Here is a 21,273-nt window from a genome sequence, read left to right on the forward strand (position 1 = left end):
TCACTCAGTGGTAGAGAGTGGCTTTTTTTTAAGACTTTATTTTTTAGAGCAGTTTTAGGTTTATGACAAAAAGATGGGGTCATACTGTGTGGTGCTTGAGCAAAAGAATGTGCCTACTGGCCCAGAGCACTCACATCCTGGCTCAAATCTGACCTACTCTTTGAATAGACCCAAACCTACTTTTGTCACACTTTCGCTCTGTTCCTTAAACCCTGAGTTCTACTTAGTTTATACAATATTGCTTTGACATATGTTGCTTTCCAGGAGTCTTAAATCCCTTTGTATTTGAACTTTGCTGAATCCAATCCTTCATGGGTTTGTTTCTTCATTCATCAGTAGCTGTTTAATTCAATTCATTTATCCCAAACACTTATTTGGGATTTTAAAATGCTATGCTAGGCACTATGTGTTTTTACAAGATACAGTTAGTTAATTATACTCTTCTTCATCCCAGTGAAAACATGGGACAGTATAGAAATAAGAATGTATGGCTCTTGCCCACGAGGAGATCACAGTATGGATATAAATTCAATAATTATCACGCATAAATATTAAAAGGATCATAAAACATAGCTAAAGTGTGATAGGAATATAGACTCGAAAAATGTTACTTCTTGAGTCTGAAAATCAGGGAAACCTGATGGAAAGGATGTAATTTACATGAGATAATGTTTCATAATTTTCAGAGGCAGAAATGAGAGAAAAACATTTCAGGCCTTCTCTTGCAACTCTAAGAGGGATTGATTCTTGAATTGCAAATTCTTTAGCTCCATGTCAATGTGGTACCTGAACCCCAGCCACTAATTTGCATTCAAATTAGCACAATGATCTCTTTTTGTGTCTTGGTTTTGACAAGTATCCATTTGAAATCTAGCTGCTGTTTTAATTCTGCCCTACTCAAAGGATTAACTAGTAAAAAAATGGCTTCATCAGATCATCATTCTATAAAAGATACAATTTTGTAGTAAATATTTATAATTATTGGTTATTTTCAGCTCAGTTGAAAATGGACACCAAAGCAATCATAACAAAAATTGTATCTTGATATGGCCTCCAGGGGCTATGGTCTTGTTACACTTTTATTACCGTGTCTCAATAATGCAACGTCCTTTAATGTAGCTCTTAAAATAAAATCAATAGTGGTTTTTGCAGATCTCCAATATTTATAAGCTAAGTGGTTCATCTCATTATTCAGGGCAGAGTGGAACACATTTTCCTGGAAGAATATAACCGTCTCAGCTCCGCTCCAGAAACGAACGGTCAGGAACCAATAGCCAGAAACCAACAGCACCTTGAATGGCTTCAGTGACTGAGAATCTGGAATACAATCTTTCTGCCTATAGGTGGAGCCACATGAACATAATTTTTTAAATTATTTAATTAATTAAACCTTAAATCATCACTCAAGCAGATTTTCTTTCCTTCCTACCTTCCCTCCTTCCTTCTTTTTCTTTCTGTCTTCCTTCCTTTCTTCCTTTATCCAAAACACAACCCTCCCTCCTTCCCTCCATTCGTTCATTTGTTCGTTTCTTTCTTTTCCTCTCTCTCTCTTTTTGTCTCTCTTTCTTTTTCTGTTTAACGAGGAAGCCAATTTCTCTTTATTGCTTTTTGGTTATTTCTTTCTCTTTCATTTAATCCTTTCCTTGTTTCTTTCTCCATCTGCTCTTTCCTTCTTCTGTCTCTTTCCTTCCTTCCTGCTTAATTAAAAGAAAAATTACAGAAATATATACATTTTTTAATACCAAAAATGTTAGCGTCAGAGATTTTTACTTGAATAGTCTCTTGGTACTGTTCTAGTCTGGTCCTTTCTGCCTGGGTTTCTAGGATCAAAGTCTTAGAGATTTCAGGGTTCATCAGAAATGTTGCTTTTCCAGTTGACTAGGTATGAAGCAGGAAGCAGGAACCTTGAGAAGGAGCAGTTTTCTTTCTTTCCTTTTTAAAAAATATGTCTATTGCTTCCTGCCCCCTCAAGAGAATGTTTTTCTCTCTATAATCAACACATAAAACATGACTTTACCTCTCAATGCCATTTCACAAGCCTCCTACTTTGCCTCAAAGAAAAAAAATGATCTTTGGCTGGAGCAGTGGTGATGGTAATTCAATTCTTTGCTTAACAAATACTTTTTAAGCATCTCCAAGGTGTTAGTAGCTTATGTTAGATATTTCCCTCCTTTTCTCTGTTAACAGCTATTAAAGTGGCTGCAACATCAGTGGGAGACAAAAGGAAGGAACAAGGGATGACTGCTGTAATAAGAGAGGACCAAAAATCAATACCCACACTTAAAGCGAAAAGAAGGGTGAAGTCAGAAAAGGTCCTTTCTCATCTAAGCTGTCTAGGCATCAGACCCCCAACATCACTTATGCCCTATCTTAATGATATGAAATTTGTCACATTGGTTTCCTAGAGAAGTCATAGACGTTTTAAGATCTTCAAACATAAAAAATACTTTTTGATTCACATGTCCTGAGGGCTCACATTGCAAAAGACATTGCATTTGATTTTGTGGCAAACTATTGAGGAAGTGGAAAACATCTTTGTTCTTGTTCTTGAGGTGCTTAAGACTTGTAAAGGTGGAACCAACCGCATTGGAAAAACAAAGAACTAAAAGGCTGTCATAGAAACCCTGGGCACCTCCTTCTGCAATGTGGTTGCACAGAGATAGACTCAATCCATAGGACCCAGTTAAAATCCTTTATGGAAGAAACAGCCACAGTGTTCAGGATAAAACTAGTTCGATTCATTGGACAGGAAAGTGGGCAGTATGCCATGCAAATGGGAAAGAGTGTGTGTAAACTCTACAGAGAAGTCAATTGCTTCATTTACATGGGAAGGTAAACAATTTTGCTGGTCAGAATAGAGAATATGAGTTGGGGTAAAGTGACATGTTTTGGAGATAGTAAGAGGTAAGAGGTAGGAGAAACAATTATAGTTTCAGAGTGATTCAAGTGGCAATTTGGAAACTTCTTCAAGAAAATCTTTCTTTTACATTTTACTAGGGAAATTTTCAAACTTACACCAAAGCAGGGTGGTATCATGAAGCTCCATGTTCTTATCATGTCCCTGCAGATAAACAGCAACATTTTGCCAAATATTTGAATGGGTGTTATTCCTACTGAACCTATGCATTATTTTGTCTCTTGGGGGTGGTAGTTTGTAATTGAATAGGTTATCGGAAAGGAATTATGGAGTCTTCAAGCCTGAAAGGGTTTAAACATTCACAGTAAGTCAGATCAGTTCTCCTTTTAAATTAGCTTCCCACAGGCTAGAACAGGAACAAAATGGGAAGTCCCTCAGAGGGCAGGTTTTTTTGTGCGTGTGTGAGGAAGATTGTCCCTGAGCTAATACCTGTGGCAATCGTCCTCTGTTTTGTATGTGGGACACCACCACAGCATGGCTTGATGAGTGGTATGTAGGTCTGCACCTGGGATCTGAACCAGTGAACCCCAGGCTGCTGAAGTAGAGCATGCAAACTTAACCAGTATGTCACCGGGCCAGCCCTGAAGGCAGGTTTTTGATATGAAGGTCTTGCCAAGGGAGTTGACATAAGGTAGACAGACCTTTGTGGGGACAGTGCCTCTCAGTGAGCACAGATAGAAATATACTTCTAATATAACTAAAAAACCCAAATATTCTTGCAGTGTAGAGCCAACAATAACAGCCAGGTAGTAATCGTGTTTCAGATCCTGGAGGTAGAAATGACATTTGATAAGAACTCTGTCAAATACCATGCTGAGTATCTTGCCCACGTTATCTCATTTAAACCTCACAAAAATCACTTTTTAAAACTATTTTCCATTTTATGTGCAAATTAACTAGAGCATAGAGCTGTTAAGTCACTTGTTTATGACACAGGGCCAGGAAGTGGTGGACCTAGGACTGCAACCCAGTTCATTCTGATTCCCAGTTGTGTTTGCTCCCCCATACAACCAAGAAGCCAGAGAGAGAAAATGAGGTCTTGCTCGACATCATGCTTCTCAGGGACCCAAAGCCAAAATGACCTCTAGGAGTGGCCACATAGACCACACTGAGCAGTTAAGGGTGTTCTGACATCGAGAAGAAGCATATACAGTCCAGATTAGAAAGTACCTTCATCAAAGAGACTGTGGACTGAGCACAACTAAAACTCTATGCTGTGTGCGTGTGTGTGTGTGTGTGTGTTTCTTCTTCTCCCCAAAGCCCCCTAGTACGTAGCTGTATATTCTAGCTGTAGGTCCCTCTGGTTGTGCTCTGTGGGATGCCACCTCAGCATGGCCTGATGAACGAACAGTGCCATGTCTGTGCCCAGGATCTGAACAGGCAAAATGCTGGGCCCTGAAGTGGAGCCCACAAACTTAACCACTCGGCCACAGGGCTGGTCCCTCTTTATAACAGCTTTATTGAGATACAAATCATGTACTGTAAAATTCGCTCCTTTAAAGTATACAATTCAGTGTTTTCTAATACAGTAAAAAGTTTGCAACCATCATCATGATTGATTTTAGAGCATTTTTATCACTCCAAAAAAGAAAACCTAGTACCAATTAGCAGTCAACACCATTTCCCCCAAACCCCTGTGTGCCTAGGCAACCACCAATCTACTTTCTATCTCTATAGATGTACATTTTCTATACATTTTATATAAAAGTAACCAAATAATAAGTGGCCTTTTGTGTCTGACTCCTTTCCCTTAGCACAGCATTTTCAAGGTCCCTCCACATTTTGGCATGTATACAGTGCTTCACTCTTTTATGGCTCAATAATATCCCATTGTATGGATATACCACATGTTTTATCCATTCATAAATTGACGGACATTTGGATTTTTCCACTTTATGACTATTATGAATAATGCTCTGTGAACATTCATTTGTGTACACGTTTTTAGATGGACATATGTTTTCAATTCTCTGGAAGTGGAATTGATAGGTAACATGGTAACTCTTTGTTTATCCTTTTGAGCAAAACTATTTTCCAAAGCAGTTGCACCATTTTACATTCCCACTAGCAATGTCTGAGGGTTCCAATTTCTCCACATCCTTGAAAACACCTGTTATTATTTGTCTTTTTGACTGTAGCCGTCCTAGTGGGTATAACGTGAAAAAAAAAATTTTTTAAACTGCAATGAGATAAAACTCTATGCTTTGTAAAGTGACTACTTAATGTGCTTTTTTGTCTTTTATGTGTTTGGTGGTGAGAGGGAATTTGTCTACACATAGGTCATAGAAAAAGATGCAGAAAGTTGAGGCCAGATGGTGGTAGAAGATTTCTAGGATAGAGCAGATGGGTGGACCTGGTGAATCAGACAGCTGTTGAAGAGAAACCTAAGAGGTGAAGAGTGAGGGCAATCAAGGGTGCTGGCTCCATTCTCAGCTGAACTGTCCCTCCCGGCTTGTCTTTGTTCATTTCTTCTCCATGATGAGGACAGATTTCTATACAGAGTTCAAATAGCCTTTGGAAAACTTGATTTTCCCAAAGCATGATCTGTTTACAATTGATGATACAAGATTTTAGGTACAGGGATAAACATTTTTTAAGTTATGTATTAAGTTTCATGAGTATTAGAAAAAAAATTGCCTTCTGAACTTGTGAATTCATGGATATAGTTAGTTAGACCAAGGCTCAATTTTGCAAACTAATTTAGAGAATAATATTAAGTTAAAAGTAGTGTGGGTATTGTGTTGGTAGATTAATATAGAGAATGTCTGAGCAAGATATTAATTGCCAGCTAAGGACAGATTGGAAAAAAAGGAAAGATACAATAGGGATGTGTGTGTGGAAAGGAGGAGGATAAAGCTAGCCAAGCGAATGCACAGCACAATCGGCCGTGTGCCAGAGACTCATTTCATAGCACTTCCTCATCTCACAAATAGGACAAGTGAGGTCTAGAGGAGAAAGGAATTACCCCTATCACACGGAAAGTTAGTTACAGAACAACGACAGGCACTTGGGGCTTTTGCTTAAGAATCTCACAATTTTTTTTTGTTAAACCAGTCCCTTCTTAAAAACGAAATATTTGGGTTACATATGAATAATGATACTACTCAATTCATCATGTTGTACATTCTTATTCATACCCTTATTTATATATTATCTGGTGTTTTCAATTTAATTCAAAAATTGTTTGTCTGGAGAATGTTCAATATTTTCATGATTTCATTTGAAAGATGTCTACAGGTAGACCCAAATGATTGAAAACATTTTTAAAAATAGTTCATAGAATTAAAGTAAAATATTTTTGGAAGAAAAAAACCAAGCCTGGGACAGTGCTGCCAATTGGTAAGAGCAGGGCAAAGCATCACAGGACCCAGTTTGAATTCTGGCCCTACCCCATCCATAGAAAGACTGTAAGCAATGCACTTAAGATTCTTGGGGTCTTGTTTTCTATAATATGAGAACAATGAAAACCGTCTTGCAAGATCTATTTGAAGATTACAGATAATGAAGCTCACCAGTATAGCTCCTGACACCTAGGAGGTATTAAATATGTGGCAACTGTCATAATGTGTGTGATGGGGTAAGAAAGAGGAGGGATGGTCTCAGGGTCAGTGTTTTGATGTGGTACCAACAGAAAGTGGCTAAGTAGAAAGGCAAGTGTGGGTTTAAGTTTTTCGAATCACTTCCAGAGTAGCTGGTAGGTATGTGTGTTCTGCTTATGTTAGATTCCTCATTCTAGTGAGTGAATCATTTTATTTCCCTTAGAGGTTTTGGTAGTTATGTTATTTCATTTAATACTTCTACAAAAATACAGAGAACTTAAAGGGGAATTTCCGAAGCCAAAACTTAACTTCTAGTATCTGGGTTTCATGAAACTACAACGTTGAAAGCTCTTAAAGAACAGTTTTGGCATCTGGATTATATCAGCTTTCTTTAAATCATAGATCTTTTATCTTTCCCACTTTTGCAAAAGCAAATTAATAACATTGTTTCCACGCGGCTATAGTTCTTCCTGTTTCAGAACATAGAAATGTAAAGTGTTTTGAGGAAAAGCAAATACTTTTATATATGACTGGTGTTACCAGCAGACTCCTTCCATTTGATGTATATTATTCCGAACATAAATACAAATACGTTCTTTACATTTGTACAGCTCTTATAAGTTTGCAAAGTACTTTCACACATGTTGTTTCATATATTTTTCATGACAATAGTATGAAATAAGTACTAATATTCTCACTTTCCAGATGAGGCAGCAAATGCTCAGTTTCAGTGTCTTCTTCAGGGTCATATAGTTAATAAGCAGTTGATCCAGATCATCTGACTCAAAATTCAATATAGTTTTCACTCTGTATTTCCATTTCTTATTTCTATCATTCAATATAAAATGAAACATGAAATCTGTTTGCCTTTGCTCTCAAAGAATGCCAAATGAATTTAGCAAGGAACACACGTACACACACCCCCCCTGAGTAAAACATCACTATGGGCTAAACATCAATGTACAATCCCAAATGCCTTACAAGTACTACTCACAAGTAGTTAACATGAACAGGGAAAGAGAGAGATTAAGGTCATTATGCGTTGGAGTGTTCAGGAACACATCACAGAGAAGGTGAGAAGAAAGGTAAGAAAATTTTTTGAAAGTAGAAAACCAGCCACCCGTTTGGGATGCTTGTAATAATCAAATTGTTCTCTGCCTCCAGGCTCTAACTCTCATCTGTAAACATTCCAAAAGGAATAGGACATTGCATTCTTGGCTGGAAATGAGACAGACAAATGAATCACCTGAAAATTCAGGGTTGGAGTTGGTTTTCATCTGATCAGTATGAGAGATACTCACGTCCACGGGCTTCCTGCTGACGGTGCACCCACAGTAACCAAATCTGCGATGTCTGACACCTTTCACACTCTGCTGCCTGGAGCCTTACTCGTAACCCAGGTTCAACAAACAAAATCATAACTATTTTTGAGTCAGTGTGGTAAGCACTGTGGACAGGGAGACAAAAGAAAGAGCGCTGAATTAGGAATCAGAAGAATGGACTTCGTCTTAGTCTTGCAGCCACTGTGCGAGCATAACCTTGAGCAGCTCACTTCATCTCTGTGTGTCCCAGTGTCGTCACCTGTGAAGTGAGCCTAATGATACTTGCCCAACCTACCTTTTCGTAAAGAATAAATGAGGCGACATATGTGAAAGTGTCCTGAAAATCGTAAAAAGTTCTATAAAATATTACGCAAATGTACAAATTATACAACTATACACTATAGACACATATTATATAATGATTTCCAGGGGATCCTTTTATAAAACCTCCTCCAAGTCTCTCTTGCAACTCAGCAAGCACCTAAAAAGAATTTTTTTGCCTCATCACAATTCCCATATCTCTGATAAACACAGAGATGATTGTGAAATCAGTGCATGTAAAAACTTAGTGAAAAAATCGTTTTGCCCTAAGCCTATTCTTCAGTGAAGTGTTGGTTGTCATTTTGAGTAGGATTCACTATATTTAGTGAGCATTTCTCTAATTATTAGATGTATGGGTTGATGTAGACAGTTGGGGTAGGAGTTGGTGAAGGAGAGGAAAATAATTAAAATGTGAAGACTGAAGAATATCCTTCCCTGAAAACTTGTTAAAATAGGCTAATAATAACCAGTTACTATCTGACACTTTACTCTCTGCCGCCATATTATGCAAAATGTGCTCTGTGGACAAGGCACAGGGAGCGTCACCTGGGAACTTGTTAGAAATGCAGATTCCCCAGCCCTGCCCCAGCCCTATGGAATCAGAAGAATCAGGATCTGCATTTTAACAAGATCCCTGGGTAATTTGCATGCACATTAAAGTTTGAGAATCTCTGGCCTATGTGGCACTTTCAGATACATTATGTTGTTCGATTCTTGAGTCCATTCTGTTAAAAACAGTGCTAATACCTTGCCTCCTCACACCCCAAACTCTGGTGAAACGCAAAGAGGTTAAGCCAGAGTCACGTGGCTCAGTGTGGTCGCTGAGGGACTTAAACTTCGACTTTCCGATTCTAAAGCCTGTGCTTCTCCCACCACAGGCCTCTTCTGTTCCATCTCTCTCTCGTTCAGATATTTAATGTGAGGACCTACCGTGAAACCAGATCTGACCTTCAGCAATCCTTTCTGATGTAAAGACCCACTAATTTATCTAACGTGCCCCACTCACATAACCTTGTCTGGTGATGCAGGAAACAAGACAGAATTAGAGGAAGAACTCCTTCCTTTTGTGGCACATTCAGACCCTTTGGGTCTGTGCCAAGCTGATGACAGGGGAAATTCCCATTTCGCATTCTTCTTCTTTTGCTTGGATAATTGAGGTCTTAAATGACATCAGACTTTCTGAGATCTTTCTGGGAGTCATTGTCAGCTGATCCTATCATCAGAATACCACTATCATAGGGTGCCACCCCTGGAATTGCTCAACCCACTGGCTGCCTGGGGTTCTTTTGGGTGCCTCAAGGTGCTACTTGGAGCACAGAGTCTGCTAACATTGTAAGGTGAAGACATGATTCAATTGCTTACTAAAGTGCTAGAAAACATGCTACTGGATGTCCTCCAGCTTTCTCTTTTTTTTTTTTTTTTGCTTTTTTCTGTTGTTGTTGTTGTTTTGAGGAAGATTAGCCCTGAGCCAACATCTGCAGCCAATCCTCCTCTTTTTGCTGAGGAAGCTGGCCCTGAGCTAACATCCATGACTATCTTCCTCTACTTTGTATGTGGGACGCCTGTCACAGCATGGCTTGACAAGGGGTGCTAGGTCTGTACCCAGGATCCAAAGCGGGGAACTACGGGCCGCCAAAGCAGAATGTGTGAACTTAACTGCTGCGCCACCAGGCCAGCCCCCAGCTTTCTTTTTCTTAATGGATTCCCAACTTTATCACAGAAATCATATTTGGTATAGCAGTCAATAGGCAGTGGTTTGAAATAAGCCAGCAGTGGCTTATTTACAGCTGAGAACTAGGGGATTAAACCACACTCCACTTAGGGCATTACAGCTATATGGGCAGATAATTAAAAAAGAAAGAAAACAAACCAACACTAAGATTGTTCTTTGAAGCTTCCTGGCATACCAAGTGTGCCAACTGTAGTTCTGTCCAGAGATGAGGATTTTAATTGTGTTCCTTAAGAATGAGTTCAACTGGCTTTCCAGGGTGGAGAAACCTGGGCCTACAATATCTCACCCTCTTCCTGTCTACCCTTAGGATGCGTCACGGAAGACACCAAGAGGTTTAGGTTAAGATACCCATGGAAATCTTCAATATGTAGCTAGACTTAGAGTCATTCTCAAAATGAGAGCTAATGCCCACATGGCTGTTTCTGTTTAGTTCACGTCAATGAGAATTTCCATTTTATCCACCGTTAAGTCTTTCTATCCTCCTTTGGAGCCCCAGCAACCCTACAAGATGCATTTAACTCTTGCCCTAGTGTTCTGGATCTACACATGCCCAAAGATCTTTGTAGCTTTCTTTCAAGCTGAATGTTCCTCACCAACTCTATCTTTTCAAATCCCAGGTGACCTCCAGTGCTATTCCTTTCTAAAGCCTCTTCTGATTACTCAAATCAAACATAATCTCAGTTCACAGTTTATGTCTCTACTGGAGCACGTGGGTTTTCAGCCTATTCTAGAGTTACTTGTGTCATTGTCAGCCTTTCCTACTGCGCACATATCAATTTGTTTTACTAGATTACGTTTTTCTTGTCTGTGTAATTTTACAAGCTCTTATAATACCTATTTCTTACTCATTCTGAAACTCAGGGGTGTAATAATAAATCACCATTTAAATACTCCCATTTAAATGGGACTATTTCTCTCAAGGTTAAGAAAGGAATGTCAGGCCTTGCTCCTGTTTGAAGTAGGCAAGTCGTGATTATTACCCTCAAACCCTGTGGTCCTTTGAAGTTGCTGTGCACCCGGGGGCTGTATCCAAACCTGTAGGACTTGTTCTCCAGCCTCTATGAAAAGAGCTCTTCACTTCAATAAAAGGTCCCACCCTCTCTCGTTCTACAAAACCTAATATCCCGCTCTCACATAACATAGATAGGTGCGCTAGACTTTAAGAAGATTTTTTTCCGTCTTTAAGAAATTAGAATTGTGGTACAAGTGGTGTAAGAAAAAAAATCATAGAAAGAAAAAGAATAAATACTAATATAAATTCTATTATTGTCTCTAAATAATTGCATTTTAAATTCTTCTTTATATTACTACACAGATGAAAATATTTCAAAAAGTTCTGCAAAACACTGGTAATTATTGTATGACTGAGACTGACAAGAAAGATGGCTTTTAGGTACCCAAAAGACAAAGCTCCCAACACGTGAAAGTTCTGTAAAGGATACCAATGAGGAAGAAATGAAGGAGCGATCTTTGAAGAGATCTCTACTATCCTGAGATTTAACAGGTAGAAGAACAAATTGGGAAGGAGGAGCATGAAATTACAAAATATTGCTGGTGGGGTATGCTGACAGTGGGAGAGGCTGTGCATGTGTGGGGCAGAGGATATACGGGGATCTCTGTACCTTCCTCTCAATTTTGCTGCAAACCTAAAACTGCTCTAAAAATACTGTCTCCAGATACTGCCAAATGTCCCCTGGAAGGCGAGATCTCCCTGGCTGGGAACCACTGCCTTATACTTGTTAGAAATGCAAAGCGTGGGCTCCACCCCAAACCTACTGAATCAGAAACTCTGGGTGTGAGGCCTAGCAATCTGTGTTTTAACTTGCCTCACAGGTCATTCTGATGCAGTTTAAGTTTCAGAACAACACTGGTCTTATTTACTCCTCAAAGCAAGTGTATCTCAGAAGATAGATTAGCATTCCTTAATATGGGAACCATGGATTATCTACATGAGAATCACCTTTGCTGTTTATTAAAGTAGTTTCTAGGGGTCCACCCAAGAGTTCTTTAATCAGAATCTCAGAGAGGATGGGAAAGATGAGAATGAAGTGGAAAGCAAGGATGCAGTGTTTTCCTTTTTCAATAAGCATATCCCAGTGATTCTTGCTTGCACAGATGTTTGAACACCACTGACTGGTATCGATGCTTCAGACTTTCTTTATTTATATCACTAACATCCCAAGTTCTGGTTTTGTGTTTCCAAAACAACTTTCTGAGAACACATCAACTTCTGGTGTAGACCCACCTGCAGCAGGGTTTCTCAGCCCCGGGAGCATTTTTGAAGCATCTGGGAAGCCTTCGCTCAGTCCCCACCCAAGACCAATTAAATCGGAATCTCTGCGGCAGTTATTTTTCTAAGAGTCCCAGATGATTCTAATACACAACCGGGCTTGGAAACCACTGGTCTATGAGGGAAAGTGTGCTTGTCTTACCAATGGTAACATTCCAGTTAGTGTAATGCTTACCTATCTCATTACATTTTATAAAAGTAATATTCTGATTTGTATTTCATGACCTTTTTTGTGTCTCTTTGAATTCATTGAAGTTCTGAGGACCACAGCTAAATACCAGATCCTGGAACGCCGTGGTGTAATTGGGATGTTCCCCTCTTGCAACATCACCTGCTGGCCTTCTCGGTATTCTCCCTACAATCCCTTGTAAGTCAGTTTCCAGGGTTTTGTTCAGTTAATTATAACAGAGAAATGGCTGCAAATTTCTCTCTTCAAAAATAGAAGCACTTTGATGTTAATGTAATCAAGTTCTTGATTTTGACTTCCAATTTATAGGAAATATGGTAAAGAGAGGAACAAATCAAACACCCATAAGGAAGGATTTAGACTAAGCTAGAGGGTGAACATTTTGTAGAATAACTTGCCTGGCTCCTCAACAAGTCAATATTATGAAAAGAATAATAATAAATATGATGAAATATGTTAAGGCATTAAGAGGGAGAATATTTTTAAAATTAAAAGAGACTTAACGAGACATACTAATTAGAGGCAATGCCTTGACTGGATCCCAGGTAGACAAACCAGCTATAAATGAAATTCTTGGAGCACTTGGAAGAATTTGAATATGATTTTGGTATTACATGATGTTAAGGAATTATTCTTAATTTTATTAGCTACAGTAATGTCATTGTGGTTATCTAGGGAAATAGCCTTATTTTTTAGAAATGCAAAACAGGGACAAAATGCCACACTATGGGTAATTTACTTTAAATTATTTCAGTCAAAAGAAGATAGATGATGCAAATACAGCAAAATAGTGACAATTGTCCATCTAGGTTATGGACATAAGCGTGCTCATTATACTGTTCTCTTTCCTTTTGTCCTTTGCTTGAAATTTTTCATAGTGAAAAATGGAGTGGCAAAAAGAAAAAAAGGAATATATAAAGGCAGTTTAGATAGTGGAGAAACCTCTGGAAGGGGAATAAAATCGCCTGAGTCTGGTCCTGACCCTGCGTAGTGCCCTCTCTGGGCTCAGTTGCGCCTGTGCTGAACGAGGGCCTTAGACCAGGGTCCATCCTGCTGTGATCCTGTGGCGGACGTCCTCACACACAATTTTCCTAGAACCTGATACAGTTTATTAGAACTGGCACTTCTAAAAGCAAGATATTGCCCCCAAATATGATTTAGGACATCTCTGGGTAACAGCAATTGTGGATGGAGAGGGTTTTTTTGCAAAGGTTTTCTATTGTTAAAATTTTAATCATGACTAGTTTACCATTTCTCTTTGAAGCTTAGGGAAAACTAAAGTCCTGTAGCCTAAAGTAGGAAAGCCTGAGAATAAATTTCTTGTGTAGAATTCTTCTAGCAGAAAACACTCAGGGTGCAGTCATGTCTAAAGTGTGAAAAAACTTTGCATTTTGTTTTATTCCAGTCTTGACCATGGAAAGGATAAAATTCTGATGAGACCTTTGTGCTTTATTAGGGAATTAAGAACAGGCTGTTCTAAAGTTCCCGAGGTCTCAGTTTCCTCTAAAGTGGGAAAGTATGCTAAAAAAGATTTCAATGCCATTCATTTGAGCAAATCCTCACTGAGCGCCTCCCGTGTATCAGCCCTGTGGGGGAACGTGCAGAACAAATATTTATTGGGCTCCCACCATGTGTCAGGCACTCTTGTCAGCATTTCAGATTCGGCATTTCAGGGGCTGATCAAAATAGGATCCCTGTCCTCTCAGAGCCTACATTCTAATGGGGAGAGATGTTCTATAAACATTAGGTAAATAAGAAAATGTCAGCTACTGAGAAATGCTATTTAAAAAATAGAGTGGTGTGAAAGAGACGAGGGGGCTCTCATGAGGGAAGGCCTCTTGGAGGAGGTGCCGTTTTAATTGAGATCTGAAGAAGAGGAAGTCAGTTAGTGTTACACCGATAACATCCGGAGATGCTGCTGCTTACTGTGCAAGGCCTGTGAGTTCTCTACTTTTATTAACTAATTCAAGCTTCCCTGCAACCCTCTGAAGGAAGGACTATTCTTTATTTCCTCCATATGACAGATTAGGATGCTGAAGCACAGACAGTTTAAAACACTGCCTGATGTGACAGAGTTGGGATTTGGAGTCTGATGGCTCCAAAAAGAAAGAGCCTGCACTTTTATGCCATATTGTCACTTACCAAGCTGGGGCAGTAGTATATTCTAGGAGGAAGAAATAGAAAATACAAAGGTCTTAGAAGAAAAAAAGCTTGGTGAATTTAAGAGACCAAAAGAGGGGCCGGCCTCGTGGTGCAGCAGTTAAGTTCATACGTTCTGCTTTGGCAGGCTAGGGTTTGCCAGTTCAGATCCTGGGTGTGGACATGGCACCACTTGGTAAACCATGCTGTGACAGGCGTCCCACATATAAAGTAGAGGAAGATGGGCACGGATGTTAGCTCAGGGCCAGTCTTCCTCAGCAAAAAAAAGGAGCCTTGACAGCAGATGTTAGCTCAGGGCTAATCTTCTTCAAAAAAAGAAAAAAAAAAGAAAAGAAAAGAAAAAGAGACCAAAAAAGAAGGCCAATGCGGCAGACGCTAAGTAACTATCAGAAGAGCTAGGCTGGAGCCTGATGATGTAGGCCTGTGTAGAATTTTATTCTGATTAAAATAGAAAGCCTTTAAGAGGTGTTAAGCAAAGGAGTGATATTATCTGGCTTTCATTTATAAATGATCACTCTGACTGTCGTACAGAGGCTGGATTTTAGGGGGCAAAAGCGAGACAGAGAGACCAGGAGACCAGTTAGGATGTTGCTGTCATGGAACAAGCAAGAACTAATTGTAGCCTGAATTGGAGTTATAGTGGTGTCATGATGGGACATAGTTGAATTAGGGTTTAGTTTTAGAGAGAGACAACAGACGACATGTGATGTGGAAGGTGAAGGTAGGCGAGGAATCAAGGATGACTCCCAGGATCTTGGTCTGATCAACAGGCTGGCTGGTGGCATCAGTTACTGAGATAAAGAGGACTTGGGAAGACGTAGTGTTGATGGACAGGAAGAAATTAGTAGTTCTGTTTTAAGCTATGTTAAGTTTGAGTTAGTTCTTAACCATCAGAGTCTAGATTTTGAGTTTAGAAAAAGTTGACTTGGTTTATTCTAGCCAGAGAGAAAAAGCAATATTTTGATAAGCATGATTTCTTCTGAAATAAATGCAGTCTGGGCAGTAGAAAGAGGTATATGTGGCCAAGAATTAATTAGTCTGGATCAAAAGTTCCAAACAGGTGGCCCAAGGATATATTTTGTTTGGAATTCAAAATGTTTTAAAAATTAGAATCTCATGTAAAAATACTTCTGACTTCTTTTAAAAAATAGGAAGGCTAAATAATACTGGGCCAATGTTTCCATGTTTGAGATCTCTACTTTTCCACAGACTTCACTATTCCCTGTTGTATTGCTCCTGCACTGCTTTTATAGGAATCTGAATTCATGCCATTTGAACTAGATTCTAGTCTTCACTCTGCCACTTATGTTTGTTTGATAGTTTGCAGTTATTTAACATTTCTTCAACCATAAAATGTGTGCTGTGACGAGCTGGCAAGGTTCTTTTGAAAATCACATTAAATAATGATTACAAAAGCATCTTGTATTGCCAATGTGCTCTAAAACTGTAAAATATTATTCCCTTTGAAAAAACAAGAGTTCAGATTATCAATTTACAGCTGCAAAATGAGAGCTGGAAGTACCTAAATTTAATTATTTAGATATTTGGAAGGGCTCAAATTACTCCTAAAATAGAGTCTAACTTTAAAATAAAATGGAAATGGGAAAGAATTGGTGCCCCGCATTGAGGAGAAGAAATTCTTTGAGGGAAAACATACCCACAAAATATTGAGAATTCAAAACATTTTGTAACTAAGCAAAGGTTTGTTCGTCTCACCACACTCCTGAAGCCAATTAATTGCAAGACAAGTTGGTGGTCGAGAAAGGGTTTTATTCGATCAGCGGGCTAAATCAGAAGATGGCGGACTCACGTCCCAAAGACCATCTTCAACCAGCACAAAATCTTGAAGCATTTATATAGGGAGGAAGGAAGAAGAGGGAGGGGGTCTTGTTATTTCTGGCATCCACTCTCCAGACTTCTCTCCCTTGCTGCCCACAGCGTCCAATGTTATTTCCTTCCTTAACAATGGGTTTCAGTCTCAGATGGCCTCCTCATCCTTTTTGGTTCCAGAAAAATAACTCATCCCAACAGCAGCAGAGTTCCATATCAGATTTGAAAAGCTGCTGAGGCATGTGCCTGGCTGTTATAGACCAGTGATCAGCTAGGTTAGTGTTTAGCAGATACAGTTTGAGTGGGACAAAGTTTAAAGGGGCATATGGAAAAACGGAGGAGCAGAGAAACTGGAGTCAGAAACTATAGCGTGTTGTCCCAGCTTCACAAATTCTCATCTGTGTGAACTTACAAATGGTGGTAAAAGGAATTAATAATTAGGAAGTGCTTTACATGCACGATTTCACTTAGCACAACAATCCTCGAGGTAGGTAGTGCTACTATCCCCATTTTATAGACGAGGAAATTGAGGCACAGACTAGCTAAGTAATCTGCCCAGAGTTACATAGCTAGCAACTGTCGGAACGGAGAAGTCATTTCACTTCTCAGTTTCTTGGAATAAAACGTGAAAAAATGAAACTTCATTTTATAAACATTTTTCCAAAGTGCTATAGAAATGTACAGAAGGCTATTATTAATTCCAATAAAGAACTGTGTTTTTCTGTAATTCATATAGAATGCCTGTAGTATTTTAGAGGCCATACTCGTGTGATTTATCAGTTTGGAAATTACAAACTAAGTCATCAGGTTTGGAAGTTTATGAAAATATATGCACAGATATCAAGCTGTTTAATATTTTGTTTTAATTTTGTTGACATGCATTTACCTGAGATGTATATTTCAAACATTATTTTGCAAGTGCCTTTAGCTAATGCAACCTCCAATTTCTATGCACAGCGCAGAGCCACACAATTAGGGATTTTCATTATTGTTGTTGAAGCCTCAACATATGTTGTGCAAATGAGATCTCATCTCCTCAACCTCCCCAGCATCCCTTTAATACTAGGGGTCCATTCTTTTGGCAGACCACAAAGAGAACACACGGTCGGGAGAAAATTGATGTGAGTTCAAATACTTGCTCTGCGGCTAATTCACTGTGTGAACTTTGAAAAGTCCATATCCTTTCAGGGTTAGTTCTTCCATCTACAGAATGAGAGGATTGGAACCAGTGACCTCTAAGTCCCCTCCCTCCTCTGACATTCTGGAACTTTTGAAATCTAGGTATAAAGTGAAATAGCGCCCTTTCATTGTTATTTGCAGAGTATCGGTCAAACTCCTCATTAAAAATAAATGAGTCTCCACGAGTGTCCAAGAGGACTAGGAGAACAAAAATGAACCACAAGTTACTCATGTGTGTTCCCGAAGTCAACGGCTTCTGCCTGAATGCAGGCTTTTATAGATTTACCAGCTCCAAGTGCTCCACTTGAATTGCTGGATTGAATGCTGACCAGGGACTCCGGCTGTGTGGGGTGACCCTTGTCTGATTACATCAGCAGGGTGGGCTAGGATGCTCGATTCAGTTCAGAGTAGTCATTCAGCGGTTCAGTGACACATAGAAGGTCATGGACTTCAAAGAGGACGCTGAACACAGAGTCGAAGGCCTGTGCAGAGCAGCCCAGTTAATGATCACACTTCATAATTTCACGGTGTGCTGATTCTCCCAGAAACGGTGCTCAGCCTCCCTCTTGCTGATTTGGCTTGGGAACCAGGAGCCTTCAGCCCAAGGTCCCTCCCTGATTCCTCAGCACGTTTAACTGAGTATCTTCCTTTATGTAACGTTTTTATGCTTAGAGAAGTCAGCAAGAGAGTAATCCTCATCGTGTTGGGACACTTTGCTCCATGATTTGTGAAGCCCTTCTCACATCCGTTGCTCACTGAGTTTGTGAGATATGCAGGGTGTACACGATGACCTAGGCCTTAGAGATGGGGAAACAGAGTCAGGGAGGAAAGAACTTGCCCCGACTCACCCGGCTAGTAAGTGGCGCATTTATTCCTGTCCAGTGCTCTTTCTTCTCTGCCATAATCTGTCAACCTGACTGTCGAGGTTTGTTAACACTTTACACACTCTGGAGGAAGGGGTATAATTTCTGCTTCTATATGGTGCATTTCATAACATTTAATAATGGCCATTTATTGCTCCCTGGTGTTAGGCCTAATATAGGTACTCTGTTAGTGCCCATCTAGTTTTCTTTTATATACAGTGGTTTCCAAGCAGGTTTCTCTACAACACTGGATTCCAGAGGCCTCTTGAGGACCCTCACAGTGTAGTGATAGGGAGAGGGATGAATAGGTCAGACCATAGGCTCCATCCGTGCTCCGACTGGAACATCTCTATCTTCATCTGTTTTACATAGTGAACTTTTTCATTATATTGTCAACAAAGGAGTCTCTAGCTAAAACGTTTGAAAACCGTAGTCATCAAGCTCTTTTCAAAGGGAGCCACATTTTATTTCAGCAACAAGCTCTAATCAGATAGTAGGGAAAGGCACTGGACTTTGGCATCAGGTAGATCTGTGTTCAAGCCCCAACCCACTTGTTATGAATGAGCGTAACTTCTTTCAGCCTTGGTTTCCTGTTCAAATTTCTCGTGAAATGTGATGACAGTACCTTCCATATAAGCTTGCTAGGCCTGCAATAACAAAATACCACAAACGAGTGCCTTAAACAACAGAGATTTACTGTCTCACAGTTCTGGAGGCTAGAAGTTCAAAGTCAAGGTGTCAGCAGGGTTGGTTCCTTCTGAGGGCTGTGAGAGAAGGATCTGCTCCTGGGCTGTCTCCTTGGCTTATACATGGCTGTCTTCTCCCTGTGTCGTTTCACATTGTCTTCCATCTAAAGACGTCTGTCTGTGTCCACATTTCTTTTTGTAAGGCCACTAGTCATAATGGATTAGGGTCCACCCAAATGATCTCATTTTAACTAACTACTCTGCAACCACCCTATTTCCAAATAAAGTTACATTCTGAGATACTGGGGGTTAAGACTTTAACATATGAATTGGGGTGGGGAGCACAATTCAACCTTCTTTATAAAATGAGGTTATATATTTAGAGTGCTTTACCAAAGACCTAAGACATAATAGCTATTCAACAGGCATGAGGTTTCTTCCTTTTGTACAATGCCACCCCTATTACTAACAGTTCTCCCCAAATATCCCCTTCTGTTCTTCTTTGCTATGATCCTTTCTATCTGTAACTTTTCCCTTAGCATCCCATTATGACCTTTTGAAGCTACTCATCTCTTCTGCTCACTCCCAGGGAATTTCTGAAACCTATCATGAGGTTATGTGGGCCCTAAGTTGCACCCTTTCAGGGGAGAGTATCCTAGGAATGAGCACCAGCCTGATTTTTCAAGGTCATTGTGGTTCCTCCACCTCTCTTTGTAGAAAGTGAAGATTGACCACCTTGAGCCCAATCACAGCAGTGTCTGAGGGAGGCCCTGGGCGGCTAGAAGAATAGCTGTGAAATCACTAAGGTTTAGCCACAAGGAAAAGCTTCTGACAAAATGGCCCAAAGAAGCAATAATGTTAGAACTTTCTGAGAAGAGTTTACAGACAAGTCTGAGCACGAGGGGGTGGTTTGAGCTGCAGATGCCAGATTCCAAAGAAAGAACACTTCTGATGGAACAAAAGTTCACTGGGGCAAACAAAGGAAGGAAAAATACAGCTGCATTTTTTCAATTCAAGTTTGCTTAAAACCAACATGTCAGAAGTACCTCCACCAATCTTTGGTTAGTTAGTCCTCCCATGGAATGTTGAAATATGGCTAACTCCCACAGCAACATGGCACATCCTCTGGGACTGCGAAGTATATTCTACCAAGAGGATTGCTTTAAAGTGACACACTTTAAAAGTTCTATGGGTAGTTATTGGCAGAACTTCTCTCTAAAGAGCTGCTCAGACTATAGACTGAAGTAGGGCAGTTAGAGGCCAGAGGCTGGGCAGATCCCAGCTCCAGCCTGCTGCTGAGTTGCTGACTCCACCTGACAGACATCAAATAGCCCGACAGAAGCATATCATTATAAGTGGTAGAATTGTGTTTTGCTCTTAATGCATACAGGGAGCTCCAGGACAGAGAGGTAGAAGTTGATTCTGGAGTAGATGCACCTTCAAGATAAGAGGCGTACCTTGAGAAATGAGAATTCCCTGACCCTATGTTTAGGCTGCTCTTTGAGAAAACTGGGTCACCAGATTCAGGGTTCCTTTTGTAAGCTTGTCCCTTGGGTCTTGAAATCTACAAGCCTAGATCTCTAGATGTCCTCAGATGGGAGTGGGAGCCCTGGAAAAGTAAGAAGGGCTCTTTCAGATGAAGGGATTGAGTGGGTGGAGTTGAAGCTGGAGGCTAATCTCTTTATGCAGGTGTGTGTGTGTTTATGTGTGTGCGCTGACCTGGGCTTGTGCGCTGACCTGGGCTTGGCTAGCTCAGCTGTTGTTTTGGAAGGCAAAACAACAGCTCCTAATTCCCTAGTGCACCGTCAGCCAGTGTTCCAGCCCCACAATGGTGGTGGTCTTGGGAATGGCAGCAGACCACCCACACAGAAAAGAAATGAAAACAATACCAAGCTCCTCAAACAGGTTTTGCACTTTTAATCTCAAAACATTCAGAAGGAGGAAATCTTTTACAGTTTATTATCGTGAAGTCCCTGGAATAGGCATCAGCATTTTAGAAGGAGAGACGCTAAATCAACATGAGGCATAATAATATCACTAGCGTACGGCAATAACAATGGTAATTTATACTTTCTATCCCTCTTTGAAGAACGTTTTTTCCCATGGAGGCTTCTTGAAGAGGAAAATGCCATTGGTTTGGAGCGACTTAAATTACTGTTTTGACTCTGGCACTAGCTCTATTACTTTGTGCAATTATCTTTACTTCTCTGAGCCATGTTTTCTCCTCAGTAAAAATGAGGCGAATAC

The sequence above is a fragment of the Equus przewalskii genome, chromosome 18 (genome assembly GCF_037783145.1).
Source record: "Equus przewalskii isolate Varuska chromosome 18, EquPr2, whole genome shotgun sequence".
Taxonomy (NCBI): domain Eukaryota; kingdom Metazoa; phylum Chordata; class Mammalia; order Perissodactyla; family Equidae; genus Equus; species Equus przewalskii.